This window comes from Tachypleus tridentatus, chromosome 2, assembly GCF_004210375.1.
Source record: "Tachypleus tridentatus isolate NWPU-2018 chromosome 2, ASM421037v1, whole genome shotgun sequence".
Classification (NCBI taxonomy): Eukaryota; Metazoa; Arthropoda; class Merostomata; order Xiphosura; family Limulidae; genus Tachypleus; species Tachypleus tridentatus.
This window is the reverse complement of record NC_134826.1, coordinates 5,904,952-5,927,695: the sequence shown is the minus strand read 5'-3', so window position 1 is coordinate 5,927,695 and position 22,744 is coordinate 5,904,952. Positions and strand designations below refer to the sequence as shown.

The window sequence follows — 22,744 nt, the reverse complement described above, 5'->3', positions numbered from 1 at the left end:
TGTTTTACAGCACTGGTTTATACTTTTCCAAATTTGCAGTTCAAAAACGACATTTATTTCTGGACAATATAATAGCTAAGCATAAGGCTACACAATGGGCTATCCACCACTCGGTTTCTAGCTATATGAGGTACCAGTGAGCATTTTGAAGAAAACAGCTTTCATCATAAAACCATCTAAACACTCAAACTATGTAATTAATATACTTAACAGTGATAAACCTTTAACATTAGTTAATTAGTTTGACGATATAATTTTATCATGTAGCACATGTTTAAATTTATAAAAACTTGTTGTTTGTTTGTTTTGAATTTCGCGCAAATCTACACGAGAACTATCTGCTATAGCCATCCCTAATTTAGCAGTAAAAGACTAGGGTAAGACAGCTAGTCGTCACCACACACCGCCAGCTCTTGGGCTACATTTTTACAAACGAATAGTTGGATTGACCGTCACATTATAACGCCTCCACAACTGAAAGGGCGAGCATGTTTGGTGTGAAAAGGATTTGAACCCGCGACCTTCAGATTACGAGTCGAGCGCTTTAACCACCTATCCATGCCGGGCCCAGCATTACGAACTAACTTTGATACATTAAAGTTCTTTTTAGTGATAAAAGATGACGACCTAAGCTATGGAATGAAATACTGTTTGAGATATATCAGTCACAGATAAATGATCTTAAACTTTATTAGTCCTTGTTTCTTTTAATTTTGCCGACTGAATGGAATAAAAAATCATCAAATAACTGATTTCACAAATGTTTATAGTTTTTAATTGTCTTGTGACACTTATTTATTTTTTCACGCTAATAAATCACTATTTGTGTAGTTAAAAAAAAGTATATGCTTTTAAATTGTCTCGAGGCTTTGTTTATACCTGACTTGTTTAAAATGAATAATTAAGCCTATTATATAAGCTGCAGTAGTTCGACAAGCCTCTTTGATGAAGCGATGAAGATAATTTATAAATCATGTATGAGTGTGGAGAACGAAAATTTGAGTGAGTTCTTATTGATAGAGGTACGAGTTATTATTTATTCAGAATAAATAGTACGCTTTAAAACACTTAATCTAAATTGCAGTTTGTATAAACTTACGGTAGCATGAAGTGTATTGTATGGTTTCGAAAAGCCTAGTTGCAGAACAATTAAAGTAGCGGGTGCTATAAAGAAGAATCAATTGTTTATATTTTTACCAGTTTCGGTTTTATTGCTTAGCAACGATAACAGAATAAGTAAGTTTTAATAATAGAAAATCTTTAATTGAATAGATTTTAATTAGGTTTCTTTGCGAGTGTGTGTGTATATACGTGTTTGTGTTTCTGAGACAGTTGAAATAAATAATTAATGATCATTGACAAACCAAACAATGGTGCATAGTGGTAGAGGGAAAAGGAAGAAATGAACTGAAATGGAACTTAATATTATGTGTTCGAACTTAGCTGAATACTTTGGGAAATGAGCAGAATGTTACAACTTTAATGTTTCTGGCCAGGGTTCTTTGTGAATAAGCTGCTATATGTACGTGATACTTGGAGTTTCAAAGTTGAGTGAAAGGTGACCAGGTTTAACGAAAATTTATTATTCATTTTTATTTTAATGGTTTATATCTAGAAGGAGAAAAAAATGATATAATAATTTCTAACTACAACACAAAAGTATTCTTTAAAAGGTAACATTGAAAGAAGAACCAGATGAAAAATAAATAAATAGTACGTGTTGATTTAGGAGTGTTGAAGAAGGCGTACATTCTGCCTTGTACAAATTACAGGCATATTATGATGTACACACACACACCCATATATAGTATTATTTATCTACAAATAATCCGCCTTCGCCCCATTCTTTTATACGTGCATTTTCTCTGGTAGGAATACATATATTGCAGTTGGAGCAGGGGTCTCCAAACTACGACCCACCAACCATTTATTAAAGTAATAATATAATGTTTTAATATTATAAAAACAAAACATAAAACGTAATTGAACAAAAGCCAATCTGCGATGCGGTCCGCCAACAGTTCATTAAGGTAATAAAATGATATAATGATATCATTGTTATTTTTAATGATATAAAAATAAAAAAAATAAAACTTAATTGAACAAAAGCCAATCTGGTGCCATACATTTTTATATTTTCTGGAAAACATCATATTACGTCATCTCACTTGTCGATCCCAGTATCATGAAACAGTGTGTTTCTTCCCACACCTGCCTCGTGCACCTGAGTGTGTGTCAGTGAATGCTGCTGTTAACTTTATGTTACAGTTCATAGTTATTGCTAGTTATTATGTCAGGTTAAGGGAAGAAGAGAAAAGTTCACTCTGAATGTCGTGTTTTTAAACAACAGTGGAGTGTGGACTACGTCGTTATTAAATCACGTAACAAAACGTTGTGCTTAATATGCACAAACTATTCTCAGTTCATGGGAAAGCTACTTCCAGACAAATTCAAAACCTTGAAACGTAACTTATCATCACAGCAGTTTGTACTTAAGAGGAAGAAAGCCGAAAATGAAGTTACAACAAATACAAGTTTCCGAGTGGCACACCCGTTAGTCAAGCGAGGAAACCCATTTATCGATGGTGAGCTAATTAAATTATGTATGATTGAAGCAGCCGAAGAAATATGACCAGGAAAAGTAGACTTATTTAAAACTATTATCCTTTCGACGAATATAGTTGCTCGTAGAGTTGAGAACATTGAAAGCAATATTGTGTATCAGCTGAAAGACAAAAAGTTGGAGTGTTTCTATCGCGCTTGACGAGTCAACAGAAGTGTCCGACACTTCACAGTTGCTGTTGTTTATTCGCAGAGTCAACATTAATTTTCAATGGCCTGAAGAATGAGTTGCTGTGCACAGTATGCATGAAACAACCACAGGTGAGGACATTTTGAGTTGCTGTGCACAGTATGCATGAAACAACCACAGGTGAGGACATTTTGAGTTGCTGTGCACAGTATGCATGAAACAACCACAGGTGAGGACATTTTCAAAGAGGTAGAAAAATCACTAAGTACAACCTGGAATGGAAACGGCTGAAGTGTGTTACAGTGAAGTGTGGTAAAAGTATGTGTGGTGCAGGAAAAGGTTTAGTTGGGCGCATTTCCAAAGCTGTTGAAAGTATGGGTTGTTCCAAGCCTATGGTTCTTCACTGCATTATTCATCAGCAGGCACTATGTGGAAAATATCTGGATCTGTTATGTGTCATGGAACCTGTAGTTTCTACAGTGGACTTCATTCGCTCTTATGGACTCAACCATCGTTAACTAGGGGAATTTTAGCGGAAATAGAAGCAACATATCCCGACTTGCCCTACCACACTTCACTGTGGGAAGGTTTACCACACTTCACTGTGGGGAGGTTTACCACACTTCACTGTGGGAAGGTTTACCACACTTCACTGTGGGAAGGCTTACCACACTTCACTGTGGGAAGGCTTGCCACACTTCACTGTGAGGAGGTTTACCACACTTCAGTTCAGCTGTGGGAAGGTTATGTCGCTATTTTTTTATCTTCACACTGAGATTGACATTTTTATTAATGAATAGAAGCGCCCTCAACCGTTACTCACAAACAGTGAATTGGTTTTTATGCAGGCTTTACCATGTACTTGAATGTATTCAGTCTTAGACAACAAGGTGAAGCCGTGCTTATCTGCGATATATACGCCGTGGTGAAAACATTTCGGCAAAAGTTAATTCGTTTTGAATCTCAGTTGATGAGGAGTTGCTTCACACACTTTTCATGTTGTTCAAACAAGAAGCAGGATACCCCACGTAGGTTTGTACAACAAACAAGAAGCAGGATGCCCCACGTAGGTTTGTACAACAAACAAGAAGCAGGATGCCCCACGTAGGTTTGTACAACAAACAAGAAGCAGGATACCCCACGTAGGTTTGTACAACAAACAAGAAGCAGGATGCCCCACGTAGGTTTGTACAACAAACAAGAAGCAGGATACCCCATGTAGGTTTGTACAACAAACAAGAAGCAGGATGCCCCACGTAGGTTTGTACAACAAAGAAGAAGCAGGATACCCCACGTAGGTTTGTACAACAAAGAAGAAGCAGGATACCCCACGTAGGTTTGTACAACAAAGAAGAAGCAGGATACCCCACGTAGGTTTGTACAACAAACAAGAAGCAGGATACCCCACGTAGGTTTGTACAACAAACAAGAAGCAGGATACCCCACGTAGGTTTGTACAACAAACAAGAAGCAGGATACCCCACGTAGGTTTGTACAACAAAGAAGAAGCAGGATACCCACGTAGGTTTGTACAACAAACAAGAAGCAGGATACCCCACGTAGGTTTGTACAACAAAGAAGAAGCAGGATACCCCACCTAGGTTTGCACAAGATATCCTTTCTGACCTAAAACTACAGTTCAAGGAACATTTTTTTTTATTTTAATGAGAGTGTAACAGAAAAAAATGACCTTTTAAAACCAATTTGATTGTCTTATTAATGAACTGTTTTTCCTTTTAATTTCTCGCAAAGCTTTTGTTTGTTTGTTTTTGAATTTTGCACAAAGCTACTCGAGGGCCATTTGTGCTAGCCGTCCCTAATTTAGCAGTGTAAGACTAGAGGGAAGGCAGCTAGTCATCACCACTCACCGCCAACTCTTGGGCTACTCTTGTACCAACGAATAGTGGGATTGACCGTAACATTATAACACACCCACGGCTGAAATCCCCAAACCTCATAAACCAGATTGTCCATTACGACCAATAGTGTCCACATATGAATCGTTTAATTACAATCTTGGTAAATACATAGTATGGGCATTCTCCAAATATGTAACATCAGCCAGCTCATTCATCAAAGACTCTTTTAATTTCAAGTCTAATCTAAATCAACTTAATCATAAAGCCTTAATGGCCAGTTTCGATGTTATATCCTTCTTTACAGAAGTTCCAACCACTGAAGCCTGCAAGATAGCTTTAGAACTCTATATCCGAGACCCTAACCCAACTATAGACATTCCCAGCAACCAATCAGCAACCCTCATAGAATTCACCACGATAAAGACAAACTTCATGTTCAACAACCACAACTATATACAAACAAATGGCCTAAGCATGGGCAACCCAGTATCACCAGTTCTAGCCAATATTTTTATGACACAAGCTGAAACACAAGCAATTAACACAGCATTACATCCACCACTATACTGGTACAGATATGTAGATGACACGGTTGCGGGATTCAGATCTACAGAACACACACTTAATTTTTTCAATCACATTAACTCTATACATCCGAATATTAACTTCACATGTGAACAGGAAGAAAGCAATCAAATATCATTTCCTAACCTCAAAATTACAAGAACCGACACACAATTCAAAACAGAAATCCACCGAAAAATCACCCATACTGGACTATACAGTCCTTGGGACTCAGCACATGAAACAAAACAAAAACTCAAAATACTAAGAAACCAAATAAACACAGCCATAAAACTATGCTCACCAGATAAAATTAACGATGAATTAGACAAAATAAAACAATACTTCATCAAAATCAATAAGTTTCATCCACAAACTGTAGAAAACGTTATACGCACACACCTAGACATAAAGCAAAATCAACCAACAAAAGTAAATATATCTCACAAATCAAAAAATCACGAAACCATATACTGCTGCATACCATATACTCCCGACATCAGCAGAAAAATAACCAACATTTGGCAAAAACTAGTAACAACATATGACATTCCAGTTAATGCCAAATTTATTCAAAAACGAGGCACAAAACTGAGGTCTATACCATGTAAAAACTACACTGACAAACACCACACCAACGTTATTTATAAAATACAATGTGATAACTGCCACGACTTCTATATTGGAGAAACAAGTAGAAAAATGGAAACCAGATTGAAAAAACATAAAAAGTCACCTTCACACGTTTTCGAACACTGTAGGTCAAATAAACACAACATAACCATAGAAAACACCCAAATACTAAATAAAGAAACAAACATGAACAAACGTAAAATTAAAGAAGCCTTACTTATATAACAACTTAAGCCCAAAATAAACCAATACAAATGAACACCTTTATATCTACATGAAAATATAATATAATAAATAATAATAATAATAATAAAATAAAATAAATAATATAAATTTGTATATTCAACATCTAAGCCCGCCCTCTACATTCCTTTCAAACATGTGGTCAGCTTCCGGTCAGTTACCTCTCTATTTCTTTGTGAAGCTGACGATGACCGAAGAAGGTCGAAACGTTGTTCACTCCTCTACGTAAAAAAATTTTCTCAACCCAAACGAGCAGTTTTTTACATATATATAGCTTTTTTATTTCATTATTTTAAATGTATTGCATGTTCATTTTAAAAGTTATCCAACTCAAGTCGTTTAGAAAATGCTACAATGGTAGAAGTCAATAGTACAGTATGCACGGTAGTGTGTGACCTAGTTTAGTCAATGTATTCAAACTGTGTACTTGAAGGTTCATGGTCCTCACTTTGAGACCGTGGATGCGCTATAAACACAAGTTAAATGAATGAGTTATAAAAGTGACAGTTATTCGGTCGGACAAGAGTGGTGTTGCCACATCTCTTATCTAACAGTAGGTACATTTACGTTCTTGTGTAGCATTCCACAAAGATTCTGAAACAAAACTTGTTGAAATGTTGTCCGAACTAGGATTGTATCAAAACGTGGTCATGTCGTAAAATAAAAAGAAAGAAATACAATGCGCCAAACAATTTATTAACGTGATTGGTTTTAGTTTCCAGTTCATAGTTAACTTAACAAATTTAATTTTTCAAATACTTTTATCGACTATTTTTAAAATGTATGTTTGTTTGTTTTCTGAATTTCGCACAAAGCTACTCGAGGGCAATCTGTGCTAGCCGTCCTTAATTTAGCAATGTAAGACTAAAGAGAAGGCAGCTAGTCATCACCACCCACTGCCAACTCTTGAGCTACTCTTTTACCAACGAACAGTGTGATTTATTGTAGCATTATAACGCCCCCACGGCTGAAAGGGCGAGCATGTTTGGCGCGACCGAGATGCGAACCCGCGTCCTTCAGATTACGAGTCGCACGCCTTAACACGCTTGGCCATGCCGGGACTTCTTTCAAAATGTAAAGAAACAATTCCAAGAGATTAAACTTTCAGTTTCAATTAAGTTCACTAGATGGCGGTATAATAGTATCAGAGACTAAATCTTTTTTTATAATGTTTGTTGTTAGGCGCAAAGCTATACAATGGGTATTCTGTGCTCTGTCCACCATAGGTATCTAATCCCACTTTCTAGCGTTTGCAAGTTTGTAAACATACCGTTGAGCCACTGGGGGCTTACAGAATATTAAAAATAGAAGTACAAGTTATTCTTATTTCTCTCGAAGCAGCTTATTATAATACAAATTATTATAATAGCATATTTCTTTATTTTTTGTTTTATTTTAATTTCGCGCAAAGCTACTCGAGGGCTATCTGCGCTAGCCGTCCCTAATTTAACAGTGTAAGACAAGAAGGAAGGCAGCTAGTTATCACCACCCACCGCCAACTCTTGAGCTATTCTTCTACCAACGAACAGTGTGATTGACTGTAGCATTATAATGCCTCCATGATTGAAAGGGTGAACATGTTTGGTGTGACGGGGATTTGTAATAATATATAAACGCATTGTTACAACGTTACGATCAGGACGGCTTATGATTTATCCTAAGCAGAAGGAGTAAAACACATATTTTATACCTGGTTAAATGTGAAAAAAATACATACGTTTGTGTCTAGATACATAAAGCGTGTAACATTGTCACCTACGTTATAGTTTAAAACATGTTTGGTCGTTGTAACGACTTGCTTTCTCTGTGACAAACGTATCATAAGCCGAACAAAACCGGTTTGACTGTTGTCAGTAAGAAAGTATAAAAACTATTATTTATTTTCATTTATTTTCATAAAATTCGCACGTTATGTGTTTGTGTGTTTTCTTATAGCAAAGCCACATCGGGCTATCTGCTAAGCTCACTGAGGGGAATCGCACCCCAGATTGGAGCATTGTATATCCATAGACTGACCGCTGAACTAGCGGGGGGGGGTGCACACGTTATGTAACGTCTACTAAAAAATAAAATACCATTTCATATGATTTACTAATCTAATCCGACCGCTATCGGAAAATGTGACCTTCAAATGTGAACTTTTTATCATAACCAAGTTACGATACTCGTGATGAGCACGGTAAAGATAGCCCACTTTGCAGTTTTGCGCTCAAGAACAAATATTATTAATACGGATTCTACGTAATATTTCAGATGTAATGAACATATTATGATTGGCCTGGTATCGTCACAGGGTTAGGGCGTTTGACTCTCAATCTGGGGTCACGGTTTCAAATCCCGTCACTCTAAACATGGTTGCTCTTTCAGTTGTGAAGGCGTTATAATATTAGGTGAATTCCACTGTTCGTTGATGAAAGAGTAGCCCAAGAGTTGGCGGTGGGTGGCGATGACAAAAAAACATACAAACAATACAAATTATAATATTTGCTGGTGTATCTGTTCTCCGGACGAATGTTATATAAATTAATGATTAATGAAAAGTTATCTTAAGACATTAAAAGTTGCTTCCCCTATAATACCGACATGAAAAAAGAAATGTTACTTAACAAAAAGTGTTAGACCCAGAGTTCGTTTAACCTGGTTTGTTTGTTTTTGAATTTCGCGCAAAGTCACACGAGGGCTATCTGCGCTAGCCGTCCCTAATTTAGCAGTGTAAGACTAGATGGAAAGCAATTAGTCATCATTACCCACTGCCAACTTTTGGGCTACTCTTTTACCAACGAATAGTGGGATAGACTGTACATTATAAAGCCCTCACGACTGAAAGGGCGAACATGCTTGGTGTGACTGGAATTCGAACGTGCAATCCTTGGATTACGAGTCGATTATCTTAACTACCTGGCCATGCCGGGCCCGTAGGGCAAAATGTAACTAAAGGAGTCCATCAAAAATATTGTTTAAACTTACATTGAAAAAATTACTTGTTTAAATAACAGTTTCTGTTTAAACACGTCTCTCAGGAGCTAAGGTTTGTTTGTTGAATATTAAAAGTATGTTCGATCCGAAAAATCCCAAAAAGGGTGGTTTGGAAACGTGTTTTCATTTGTTAACTGATAACTTATTAAGTGAAATACAACTTCACCAAGTCTCAATACTAGTTAGTGCTAAGGTCCATACTCTGGTAAATTATCAAGTGAAATACAACTTCACCAAGTCTCCATACTAGCTAGTGCTAAGGTCCATACTCCGGTAACTTATGAAGTGAAATACAACTTCCCCAAGTCTCCATACTAGCTAGTGCTAAGGTCGATACTCTGGTAAATTATTAAGTGAAATACAACTTCACCAAGTCTCCATACTAGCTAGTGCTAAGGTCCATACTCCGGTAACTTATGAAGTGAAATACAACTTCACCAAGTCTCCATACTAGCTAGTGCTAAGGTCGATACTCCGGTAACTTATGAAGTGAAATACAACTTCCCCAAGTCTCCATACTAGCTAGTGCTAAGGTCCATACTCCGGTAACTTATGAAGTGAAATACAACTTCACCAAGTCTCCATACTAGCTAGTGCTAAGGTCCATACTCTGGTAAATCATTAAGTGAAATACAACTTCACCAAATCTCCATACTAGGTAGTGCTAAGGAACACAGGGTTTCTTGTAACATCTGTTGAGAAACACAGCGTTTTTTGTAACATCTGCTAAGGTACACAAGGTTTTTGTAACATCTGCTTAGGAACACAGGGTTTATTGTAACATCTGTTAAGGAACACAGGATTTTTTGTAACATTTCCTAAGGAACACAGGGTTTTTGTAACATCTGCTTAGGAACACAACGTTTTTTGAAACATCTACTAAGGAACACAGCGTTTTTTGTAACATGTACTAAGGAACACAGGGTTTTTGTAACATCTACTAAGGAACACAGCGTTTTTTGTAACATCTGCTAAGGAACACAGGGTTTTTTGTAACATCTGCTAAGGAACACAGCGTTTTCTGTAACATCTGCTTAGGAACACAGCGTTTTTTTTAACATCTACTATGGAATAAACAGGTCCTTGTAATACCTAATAAGGAACATACAAGTTCTTGTAACATCCATTAAAAATATACAAATCCTTCATACTCACTAAGGAACACATGGATCCCTGTAGCATCTAATCTACTAAGGATAGCGTCACCCGCTGATACTGCTGTAAGTCTACCGATTTACAACGCTAAAATCAGGGACTCGATTCACCCCGGTGGACTCAACAGATAACCCGATGTTGCTTTGCTGTAAGAAAACAGACACACAGTCAGGAAAACACGGGTTTTTGCAACATGTACTAACGAATACACCTGTTTAGTTAAATACTATGCAGCTGACAACTGCAGGGTGGTAACCCATAAGGGTTGTTATTGGCCCTAAAATTTGGTAAACAACATAGTAGTGAGAAAGGAAACGGCACAACCTCATCTGTCAGTCTGTCTGTATGGGGTGTATTAGACATAAAGCAGCGTGTGTGTGTTTGTGCAATGTGTCTGTATGGAGTGTATTAGACATAAAGCAGCGTGTGTGTGTGTTTCTGCAATGTGTCTGTATGGAGTGTATTAGATATAAATCAGCGTGTGTGTGTTTGTGTAATGTGTCTGTCTGTATTGAGTGTATTAGATATAAAGCAGCATGTGTGTGTTTGTGCAATGTGTCTGTTTGTATGGAGTGTATTAGATATAAAGCAGCGTGTGTGTGTTTGTGTAATGTGTCTGTATGGGGTGTATTAGACATAAAGCAGCATGTGTGTGTGTTTGTGCAATGTGTCTGTCTGTATGGAGTGTATTAGACATAAAGCAGCGTGTGTGTGTGTTTCTGCAATGTGTCTGTTTGTATGGGGTGTATTAGACATAAAGCAGCATGTGTGTGTGTTTGTGCAATGTGTCTGTCTGTATGGGTGTATTAGACATAAAGCAGCATGTGTGTGTGTTTGTGCAATGTGTCTGTCTGTATGGAGTGTATTAGACATAAAGCAGCATGTGTGTGTTTGTGCAATGTGTCTGTTTGTATGGAGTGTATTAGATATAAAGCAGCGTGTGTGTGTTTGTGTAATGTGTCTGTCTGTATGGAGTGTATTAGATATAAAGCAGCGTGTGTGTGTTTGTGTAATGTGTCTGTCTGTATGGGGTGTATTAGATATAAAGCAGCGTGTGTGTGTGTTTCTGCAATGTGTCTGTATGGAGTGTATTAGACATAAAGCAGCATGTGTGTGTTTGTGCAATGTGTCTGTCTGTATGGAGTGTATTAGACATAAAGCAGCGTGTGTGTGTTTGTGTAATGTGTCTGTCTGTATGGAGTGTATTAGATATAAAGCAGCATGTGTGTGTTTGTGCATTGTGTCTGTCTGTATGGAGTGTATTAGACATAAAGCAGCGTGTGTGTGTTTGTGCAATGTGTGTCTGTATGGGGTGTATTAGATATAAAGCAGCGTGTGTGTGTTTGTGCAATGTGTCTGTATGGAGTGTATTAGACATAAAGCAGCGTGTGTGTGTTTGTGCAATGTGTCTGTCTGTATGGAGTGTATTAGACATAAAGCAGCATGTGTATGTTTGTGCAATGTGTCTGTATGGGGTGTATTAGACATAAAGTAGCGTGTATGTGTGTTTGTGCAATGTGTCTGTCTGTATGGAGTGTATTAGATATAAAGCAGCGTGTGTGTGTGTTTGTGCAATGTGTCTGTATGGGGTGTATTAGACATAAAGTAGCATGTGTGTGTGTTTGTGCAATGTGTCTGTCTGTATGGAGTGTATTAGACATAAAGCAGCATATGTGTGTTTGTGCAATGTGTCTGTTTGTATGGAGTGTATTAGATATAAAGCAGCGTGTGTGTGTTTGTGTAATGTGTCTGTCTGTATGGAGTGTATTAGATATAAAGCAGCGTGTGTGTGTTTGTGTAATGTGTCTGTATGGGGTGTATTAGACATAAAGCAGCATGTGTGTGTGTTTGTGCAATGTGTCTGTCTGTATGGAGTGTATTAGATATAAAGCAGCGTGTGTGTGTGTGTTTGTGCAATGTGTCTGTCTGTATGGAGTGTATTAGACATAAAGCAGCGTGTGTGTGTTTGTGCAATGTGTCTGTCTGTATGGAGTGTATTAGATATAAAGCAGCGTGTGTGTGTGTGTTTCTGCAATGTGTCTGTATGGAGTGTATTAGACATAAAGCAGCGTGTGTGTGTTTGTGCAATGTGTCTGTCTGTATGGAGTGTATTAGATATAAAGCAGCATGTGTGTGTTTGTGCAATGTGTCTGTCTGTATGGAGTGTATTAGACATAAAGTAGCATGTGTGTGTGTTTGTGCAATGTGTCTGTCTGTATGGAGTGTATTAGACATAAAGTAGCATGTGTGTGTGTTTGTGCAATGTGTCTGTCTGTATGGAGTGTATTAGACATAAAGCAGCGTGTGTATGTTTGTGCAATGTGTCTGTGTGGGGTGTATTAGACATAAAGTAGCATGTGTGTGTGTTTGTGCAATGTGTCTGTCTGTATGGATTGTATTAGATATAAAGCAGCATGTGTGTGTTTGTGCAATGTGTCTGTCTGTATGGGGTGTATTAGACATAAAGCAGCATGTGTGTGTTTGTGCAATGTGTCTGTCTGTATGGAGTGTATTAGATATAAAGCAGCATGTGTGTGTTTGTGCAATGTGTCTGTCTGTATGGAGTGTATTAGACATAAAGCAGCATGTGTGTGTGTTTGTGCAATGTGTCTGTCTGTATGGAGTGTATTAGATATAAAGCAGCATGTGTGTGTTTGTGCAATGTGTCTGTCTGTATGGAGTGTATTAGACATAAAGCAGCGTGTATGTGTTTGTGCAATGTGTCTGTCTGTATAGAGTGTATTAGACATAAAGCAGCGTGTGTGTGTGTTTGTGCAATGTGTGTATGTATGGGGTGTATTAGACATAAAGCAGCGTGTGTGTGTGTTTGTGCAATGTGTCTGTCTGTATGGAGTGTATTAGACATAAAGCAGCGTGTGTGTGTGTTTGTGCAATGTGTTTGTCCGTATGGGGTGTATATTACTGGTATTGTATCGATCTATGAAGAAACTGAGTCATTTACACATATTAACGAACTTGACTTAAACACTGAGTACATGCATGTGCGCAGTAGTTGTAGCAGGACATATCACGTGCAGAAACAGACGTGGTGCGTGCACGTGCTCATGTAAGTATGAAAAATACGTCGTTACGCATCTTGGAAATCTCAGGAACTGTGACATCTTATGTAATGTGACATTTATAATACTCGCACATCTAATATATCTTAACGTTATTTTTTAATAGTGACCAGCAAATATGACACTCACGGGATTTCTGGACTCTTTCCAGACCACATCGTTGACGCGTCTGGCGACATTGACCATTAAGGTTCGAGTGACAGCGTAACATGGACGTCGTGGGTTTGAATATTTCACTTTCTTCTATTTACAGGAAGAACGTCGTGTTTTTGTTTACGTTTTTATTTCCTGGTTTCTCCAAACAGCCTGATGAGGTGTTGTTGTAGTTTATTTCCTGGTTTCTCCAAACAGCCTGATGAGGTGTTGTTGTAGTTTATTTCCTGGTTTCTCCAAACAGCCTGATGAGGTGTTGTTGTAGTTTATTTCCTGGTTTCTCCAAACAGCCTGATGAGGTGTTGTTGTAGTTTATTTCCTGGTTTCTCCAAACAGCCTGATGAGGTGTTGTTGTAGTTTATTTCCTGGTTTCTCCAAACAGCCTGATGAGGTGTTGTTGTAGTTTATTTCCTGGTTTCTCCAAACAGCCTGATGAGGTGTTGTTGTAGTTTATTTCCTGGTTTCTCCAAACAGCCTGATGAGGTGTTGTTGTAGTTTATTTCCTGGTTTCTCCAAACAGCCTGATGAGGTGTTGTTGTAGTTTATTTCCTGGTTTCTCCAAACAGCCTGATGAGGTGTTGTTGTAGTTTATTTCCTGGTTTCTCCAAACAGCCTGATGAGGTGTTGTTGTAGTTTATTTCCTGGTTTCTCCAAACAGCCTGATGAGGTGTTGTTGTAGTTTATTTCCTGGTTTCTCCAAACAGCCTGATGAGGTGTTGTTGTAGTTTATTTCCTGGTTTCTCCAAACAGCCTGATGAGGTGTTGTTGTAGTTTATTTCCTGGTTTCTCCAAACAGCCTGATGAGGTGTTGTTGTAGTTTATTTCCTGGTTTCTCCAAACAGCCTGATGAGGTGTTGTTGTAGTTTATTTCCTGGTTTCTCCAAACAGCCTGATGAGGTGTTGTTGTAGTTTATTTCCTGGTTTCTACAAACAGCCTGATGAGGTGTTGTTGTAGTTGGTAGATGCCACGTGTGTTCAGATGACTAAAATATCATAGCACTGACAAAACCAGCCATTATGTGGGCCATCGTTTTAGTGATTCGACAACAAATTGTGGAAACATTAATTACCGGAAGTAGACATAGTTCCTTTGGTAATTTTATTACACTACACAAGCCCCCTAACACTTTGTTAACACTACACAAGTCCCCTAACACTTTGTTAACACTACACAAGCCCCCTAACACTTTGTTAACACTACACAAGTCCCCTAACACTTTGTTAACACTACACAAGTCCCCTAACACTTTGTTAACACTACACAAGTCCCCTAACACTTTGTTAACACTACACAAGTCCCCTAACACTTTGTTAACACTACACAAGTCCCCTAACACTTTGTTAACACTACACAAGTCCCCTAATATCTGTCGACACCACATATCTCCATTAACACCTTCTTGTCACCACACAAGTCCCTAATGCTTGTTGACACCACACAACTCCCCATAACACCTTCTTGACACCACACAGTCCCCTAATGCTTGTTGACACCACACAACTCCCCATAACGCCTTCTTGACACCACAACAGGTCCCTACACAGGCTTGTTGACACCACACAACTCCCCATAACACCTTCTTGACACCACACAGTCCCCTAATGCTTGTTGACACCACACAACTCCCCATAACACCTTCTTGACACCACACAGTCCCCTAATGCTTGTTGACACCACACAACTCCCCATAACACCTTCTTGTCACCACACAAGTCCCCTAACACTTTGTTAACACTACACAAGTCCCCAGTACCTGTTGACAAAATCTCCTAACATTTGTAGTATCTCTTAAAACCGCCACGTACACTCCATCATATACTCTCATTTATTAGGTTTAACTTTTGCGTTCATCATTATGAAACACTCACCAACGTTAACTAATGTACAATAAAAACTGTATCTTCAAGCAAAAGAAGAAAAACTCTCAGTTTTGTTTGCTTGTTAGATTTTGACAAATGTTTCTGTCTCTACTTTTGAAATTGTACTCTAGAGGGAGCTTTATCAATTTACACTTGGACGCTTTCAATTTTTCTTCGTATAAAATTTTTAGGTTTTATCTTCTCTCTTTGAACGTAACTTCGAAATACTCGAAGTGGGATAATGTTTTATAGAACTCACTCATGAGTAAAGTACCTATAATTTATTGTGATTTGTTACAAAATTAGTGAAATATTGTGAACATTTGGAATGCATATAATGCTGAAGTGCACGAGATACGTTATTAATCTCTGAGGGTTTCCGTATTGATCTCTGAGGGTTTCCGTATTGATCTGTTACGTTCAGAACGTTGAGCTGCACGGCTCAGAAAACGTCTATCGACCTCAACAGGGGCGTTTAACGAAGTAAAAGATTTTAGAAGTAACAACCCTACGTTAGGTTCTTTTGTTTTACTGCCAGTTGAGTGCACTTCTTGAAAAATTAACCGCGAAGGAAAAGAAAAAAACGCTTCCAATTTTAGTCAGTTATAAGAGAGATATAGCTGGGTCACGATTCGTAGTGTTAAGTGATTAGTTTATTTCTGTTTGGAGAACACACACCATTGAAGGCTCTTGTTAACGGTGAAAAGGTTCTGCCCGTGAGGTGGTATATGTAGTTTACATTAATACAGTCACGTTTCTCTTAGCAAGTTCGTTTGTTTTGTTTGTGTGTGTGTTTTGCAGATACTAAGCAGGGAACAAATCTAAACAAACTCAAATTCAAAGTAGCCCTACTTACACAGCAACTAAAACTAAAATTAAACCAATATAAAGGAACGTCTTTATACCTATACTAACTAATAACCTAACATCTAACTGTAGCACGGGCCCGGCATGGCCAAGTGGTTAAGACATTCGACTCGTAATCTGAGGGTCGCGGGTTCGAATCCCCGTAACTCTAAACATGCTCGGCCTCCCAGCCATGAGGGCGTTATAATGTGAGGGTCAATCCCACTATTCGTTGGTAAAAGAGTAGCCCAAGCGTTGGCGGTGAGTGGTCATGGCTAGCTGCCTTCCCTCTAGTCCTACATTGTAAAATTAGTGACGGCTAGCGCAGACAGCCCTTGTGTAGCTTTGCGCGACACTCAAACCAATTACAGTACAACGCCCCCTACAGTCCGGTACCGGGTTTTACTCTAGTTCCTAAGCATTCGGTGATGGTCACTTGCTTCTCTCTTTTTTAACCTGAAGATGACCTTGTTCTCTCCTTATCAGTAAAGTCCGGTGATGGTCACTTTCTTCTCTCTTTTTTAACCTGAAGTTGACCTTGTTCTCTCCTTATCAGTAAAAGTGTTAATACCCATACCAGCCGTTCTGAGATATATTTTTTTTTTTTTTTTTTTTAATTTCGAGCAAAGCTACTCGAGTGCTATCTGCGCTAGCCGTCCCTAATTTAGCAGTGCAAGACTATAGGGTTGGCAGCTAGTCACCACCACCCACCGTCAATTCTTGGGCTACTCTTTTACCAACAAATAGTGGGATTTACCGTAATATTATAACGCCTTCACGGCTGAAAGGGCGAGTATGTTTGGCGCGACGGGGATGCGAACCCGCGGATTAGGAGTCGAATGCTCTAACCACCTGGCTATAGTTCCGTCAGACAGGAGTTGACGATGGGTGCTAACCTTCCTCCAGTAACTGATTTGATCGATGACTGAAATAAACTGTTTTTGGTATCTTTTATTTTACAACGTTGTAGTTAACCAAACTTCGTATAACAATAGATATATATATTCCACACATGACGCGTTATTTTGCAAAACAAAATTACACAAAACGGTTTCTTATTTGATGACTTTATGGATTGAAAGAAATTCACTTTAACAATTTGATGGGTTTTGTGCAAAATTTCGGAATTTGTATAAAAAAATGTAACACCAATATGCAATTTATGGGGTTTGTGAATAATATTGTGACATTACGCCTACTCTATAATTCGCTATTATACAGATAACCAACTGTTTAATGATTGTATCACAAACTTGTTTTATTTTCATCAAAGGTGAAAAAAAATATATTCTGTGAAACAGATGGATTACTTGAATATATTCATATGAAAGAACCGAAAAACAAGGCTATAATTGCTATATATTTACATTTTACTACACGTATAAGTTGTTGCTGCTATCAAGACAGAATTGTTTAGGCATTAGCGAAAAATAAACTGTTCAAACTCTATAAATAGCTTCTACCCATAGGTCTTGTAAACATTTCAGAAAGTATCTTCTAATTCATCTCTCTTTTGAAATCAAAAAGTTTCCTTCGAGCCTTTAAAAAGTTGTTTGCTGAGTTAAGCATACTCGGTCGGATTTTCCCGGGAGGCAGAATGTGAGTAGAATGTTAAACTAACCAATAAGGTGTCAACTTTTGTTGATTCGTTCTGAATGTCTACCAATGAAAAGTCAGGTCTCCAACAAGGCTTTTTATTTATTAACATTTCTTTTCTGTTATGTAAATCTTAAATATAAATGAAACTGACGATTTAGCTTAAGATAATATTCACTGTGTGGTGTGGGTTGTATTTAATTTTAAACTCCCTGAATTATAATGTTCAAAAAGTAAAACATAAATGAATAAAGGTCTGCTGAAAATCCACATATTTGTATATGTTCGTCACTTCACTAATAACACACAAATTATTACTTTTACTTCTGTATTTTTTATTAAGTACCAAGCTGCATAATGGACCATTTATACCATACCCACCGCGGGTATCGAAACCTAATTGTCAGCGATATAAATCCTCAAACTTACCGCTGAGCTATCCAGGGTTGTTTGATGTTGAATAAATTAAATGTAATTTAGATATAAATAAATGATACACCACCCCCCAAAAAATTAGGTAAACGTTGAATTACCCCCGTCAAAGATCAGAACGACACCTTTATTACTTAAACAGGTTTAATATTTTAGAGGTGTTTATTTATATAATAAACTAAAACTATGGAAAGGAAAGTGTTACAAGAATTTTTCAACATGTAACTTAGTAAAGATTTATTAAAATTGCGAAGTGGCTACGGTTAAAAATAGCACAGCGGAGAACGTTTTCAAACACAAACAAGTAAAGGTTTATTAAGTAGAGTTAATAAGAAAATAACAGTTAATATTACATTATATTATTTAAAACTTTAATAATATTTTTAAAATGTTACTGGAAGACGGAAATTTGAATAAATGAAAAAAACTAACAGGAAGTTGTTTGATATTCAAAACAACAACTTTTAGGCTTAACATATACAATAAAACAAAAGATGCTTTGTTTTAGGCCTGAACTGTTATTTCTTACATTTTGTATCTTCAATGCTAAACTTATTAGATGCTCTTGATTCTCCAAGTATAAACTATAACTTATAAAACAATAAAGTAATTTTGATCAACTTTAGTTATTTATAATTGTAACCAAATAAAACTTTAAAATGGTTAAATTTAGTGTTTAACGTGCGTTTCACTGGCTCAGAGATAAGCCTGAATGCCTAAAACGCTAAAAACAAGGCCCGGCATGGCCATGTGGGTTAAGGCGTTCGACTCGTAATCCGAGGGTCGCGGGTTCGAATCCCCATCGCACAAAACATGCTCGACCTTTCAGCCGTGGGGGCGTTATAAAGTTACGGTCAATCTCACTATTCGTTGGTGAAAGAGTAGCCAAAGAGTTGGCGGTTGGTGGTGATAGCTAGCTGCCTCCCATCTAGTCTTACACTGCTAAATTAGGAACGGCTAGCACAGATAGCCCTCAAGTAGCTTTGCGCGAAATTCAAAAAACAAACAAACACTAAAAACAGGGTTACGATAGTCGTGGTGAGTACGCCATTGTAGAGTTTTAGGCTTAAAACAAATATGTGTGTAGCATATATAAGACACGATTACAGATATGCCGTAACATATATAAATACATCGGTGGGTGATTGCTTTATTCATGTAAAGCGTTCTTGTTGTTTTTTAGTTTTGTGAATACATAAAGTTCTTTAAAGTGGGTATTTGATCTTGGAACCCATTATTACTCGACTTCGGATTTATTATTCGTTTTTATCCTATTAAAATACTTTACTTTGACAGCGCCGTAGTGACCTTGAGGTCACGCATAAGAACACTAAAACTATTTCTTAAAAGCTATCCATCTAAGTAACTGCTTTGATAAAAAGTTGCTTTAGAACTTACGACATTCTGATACTCGTATAACCATATGCACGTGGGTTTTTAAATACAGGATACATAGGGTATACAAATATAGATAGCATCACGTTGTAAGCATAACTGAGTCAGGTTTACCCTATTTTGTTTTCTGAAAGAAAAAACCGCTGTATATCTTTGTATTATAAACGAACGTTTAATGCAAACTGGTATTTGTTATCACGTGATAACTGGCATTAGGATAAGAATGGAACAGTGTGCTACAACCAGTTGATGCGAGTATCGAATACACAGATTTCATTCTTAACAAAAGCTGTAACAATAATTCGACTTGAAGACGACATTATGGTCATTCTGCAAAATATTCTAGACTGCTACCTGGACTTTCACAGGATCTCCAAAGTTTTCTATTTCAAGAGTAAATAAAAGTAAAAATGCAGTAACAAATATTTATTTCTTGCTTTCCAAGTTTGTATGTCATGCTGTGTTGTAACCTACAGAGTGCACATATCTTCTCAAGTTTGTATGTCATGCTATGTTGTAACCAACAGAGTGCATATTCCTTCTCAAGTTTGTATGTCATGTTGTGTTGTAACCTACAGAGTGCATATTCCTTCTCAAGTTTGTATGTCATGCTATGTTGTAACCTACAGAGTGCATATTCCTTCTCAAGTTTGTATGTCATGCTGTGTTGTAACCTACAGAGTGCATATTCCTTCTCAAGTTTGTATGTCATGCTATGTTGTAACCTACAGAGTGCATATTCCTTCTCAAGTTTGTATGTCATGTTGTGTTGTAACCTACAGAGTGCATATTCCTTCTCAAGTTTGTATGTCATGCTATGTTGTAACCTACAGAGTGCATATTCCTTCTCAAGTTTGTATGTCATGCTATGTTGTAACCTACAGAGTGCATATTCCTTCTCAAGTTTGTATGTCATGCTGTGTTGTAACCTACAGAGTGCATATTCCTTCTCAAGTTTGTATGTCATGCTATGTTGTAACCTACAGAGTGCATATTCCTTCTCAAGTTTGTATCTCACGTTGTGTTGTAACCTACAGAGTGCATATTCCTTCTCAAGTTTGTATGTCATGCTATGTTGTAACCTACAGAGTGCATATTCCTTCTCAAGTTTGTATGTCATGCTATGTTGTAACCTACAGAGTGCATATTCCTTCTCAAATTTGTATGTCATGCTGTGTTGTAACCTACAGAGTGCATATATCTTCTCAAGTTTGTATGTCATGCTGTGTTGTAACCTACAGAGTGCATATTCCTTCTCAAGTTTGTATGTCATGCTGTGTTGTAACCTACAGAGTGCATATTCCTTCTCTAGTTTGTATGTCATGCTGTGTTGTAACCTACAGATGGCATAATTCTTCTCACGATTCATGGGATGCGCAGGTTTTACTGATACTACTACAGTACAAAGTGCAGCGTTAAGCGTTCTTTATATGACATCATTTTAGTGTCTACTGACTGACTGACAGACAACACCCTACTCTATGGTGGTGCGAATGATTAAAACAGGTGCCTCATCCAGACGACCTTCAGTCCTTTTTTCGGGGAAATAAAGTGATAGTTCCGATGTGGATTTTACGGACTTGCAACGTTAAACTCTGGGTTTTGATTCTCCGTGTTCAATAGAGCCGATAATATATTACGCTGAAACAAATGAACTCAGAAAGAAAAATTGCAGGAAACAAAATCTGAACGACATGACAACAGTAGATCCTGCTGCCATAATTTATACCTGACAACGGTAGATCCTGTTGCCATAATTTATACATGACAACAGTAGATCCTGCTGCCATGATTTATATATGACAAATGCAGATCCTGCTGCCATAATTTATATATGACAACTGTAGATCCTGCTGCCATAATTTATATATGACAACTGTAGATCCTGCTGCCATAATTTTATATATGACAACTGTAGATCCTGCTGCTATAATTTTATGTGTGACAACAGTAGATCCTGCTGCTATAATTTTATGTGTGACAACAGTAGATCCTGCTGCCATAATTTATAAATGACAACAGTAGATCCTGCTGCCATAATTTATATATGACAACTGTAGATCCTGCTGCCATAATTTATATATGACAACTGTAGATCCTGCTGCCATAATTTTATATATGACAACTGTAGATCCTGCTGCTATAATTTTATATATGACAACTGTAGATCCTGCTGCTATAATTTTATATGTGACAACTGTAGATCTTGCTGCCATAATTTTATATATGAGACAACTGTAGATCCTGCTGCCATAATTTTATATATGACAACTGTAGATCCTGCTGCCACAATTTATATATGACAACTGTAGATCCTGCTGCCATAATTTATATATGACAACTGTAGATCCTGCTGCCATAATTTATATATGACAACTGTAGATCCTGCTGCTATAATTTTATGTGTGACAACTGTAGATCTTGCTGCCATAATTTTATATATGACAACTGTAGATCCTGCTGCCATAATTTATATATGACAACTGTAGATCCTGCTGCCATAATTTTATATATGACAACTGTAGATCCTGCTGCTATAATTTTATATATGACAACTGTAGATCCTGCTGCTATAATTTTATGTGTGACAACTGTAGATCTTGCTGCCATAATTTTATATATGAGAACAGTAGATCCTGCTGCCATAATTTTATATATGACAACTGTAGATCCTGCTGCCATAATTTATATATGACAACTGTAGATCCTGCTGCCATAATTTATATATGACAACTGTAGATCCTGCTGCCATAATTTTATATATGACAACTGTAGATCCTGCTGCCATAATTTTATATATGACAACTGTAGATCCTGCTGCTATAATTTTATGTGTGACAACTGTAGATCTTGCTGCCATAATTTTATATATGAGAACAGTAGATCCTGCTGCCATAATTTTATATATGACAACTGTAGATCCTGCTGCCATAATTTATATATGACAACTGTAGATCCTGCTGCCATAATTTTATATATGACAACTGTAGATCCTGCTGCTATAATTTTATATATGACAACTGTAGATCCTGCTGCTATAATTTTATGTGTGACAACTGTAGATCTTGCTGCCATAATTTTATATATGAGAACAGTAGATCCTGCTGCCATAATTTATATATGACAACTGTAGATCCTGCTGCCATAATTTTATATATGACAACTGTAGATCCTGCTGCGATAATTTTATATATGACAAC

At 37.3% G+C, this 22,744-nt stretch overlaps 1 protein-coding gene and 1 long non-coding RNA gene across 2 annotated transcripts in view; one reads left to right on the top strand and one right to left on the bottom strand.

Moving 5' to 3' along the window:
- The window catches only part of LOC143237524 (protein lifeguard 1-like), a 162,799-nt gene that overhangs the window by 40,972 nt on the left and 99,083 nt on the right, over nt 1–22,744 (top strand). The gene's annotated exons all lie outside the window — the stretch shown is intronic.
- The window catches only part of LOC143237539 (uncharacterized), a 307,489-nt gene continuing 293,255 nt past the window's right edge, over nt 8,511–22,744 (bottom strand). Inside the window, exon 3 of the long non-coding RNA XR_013020128.1 lies at nt 8,511–10,328. This is a non-coding gene — a long non-coding RNA (uncharacterized LOC143237539). The remainder of the gene's footprint in view (nt 10,329–22,744) is intronic.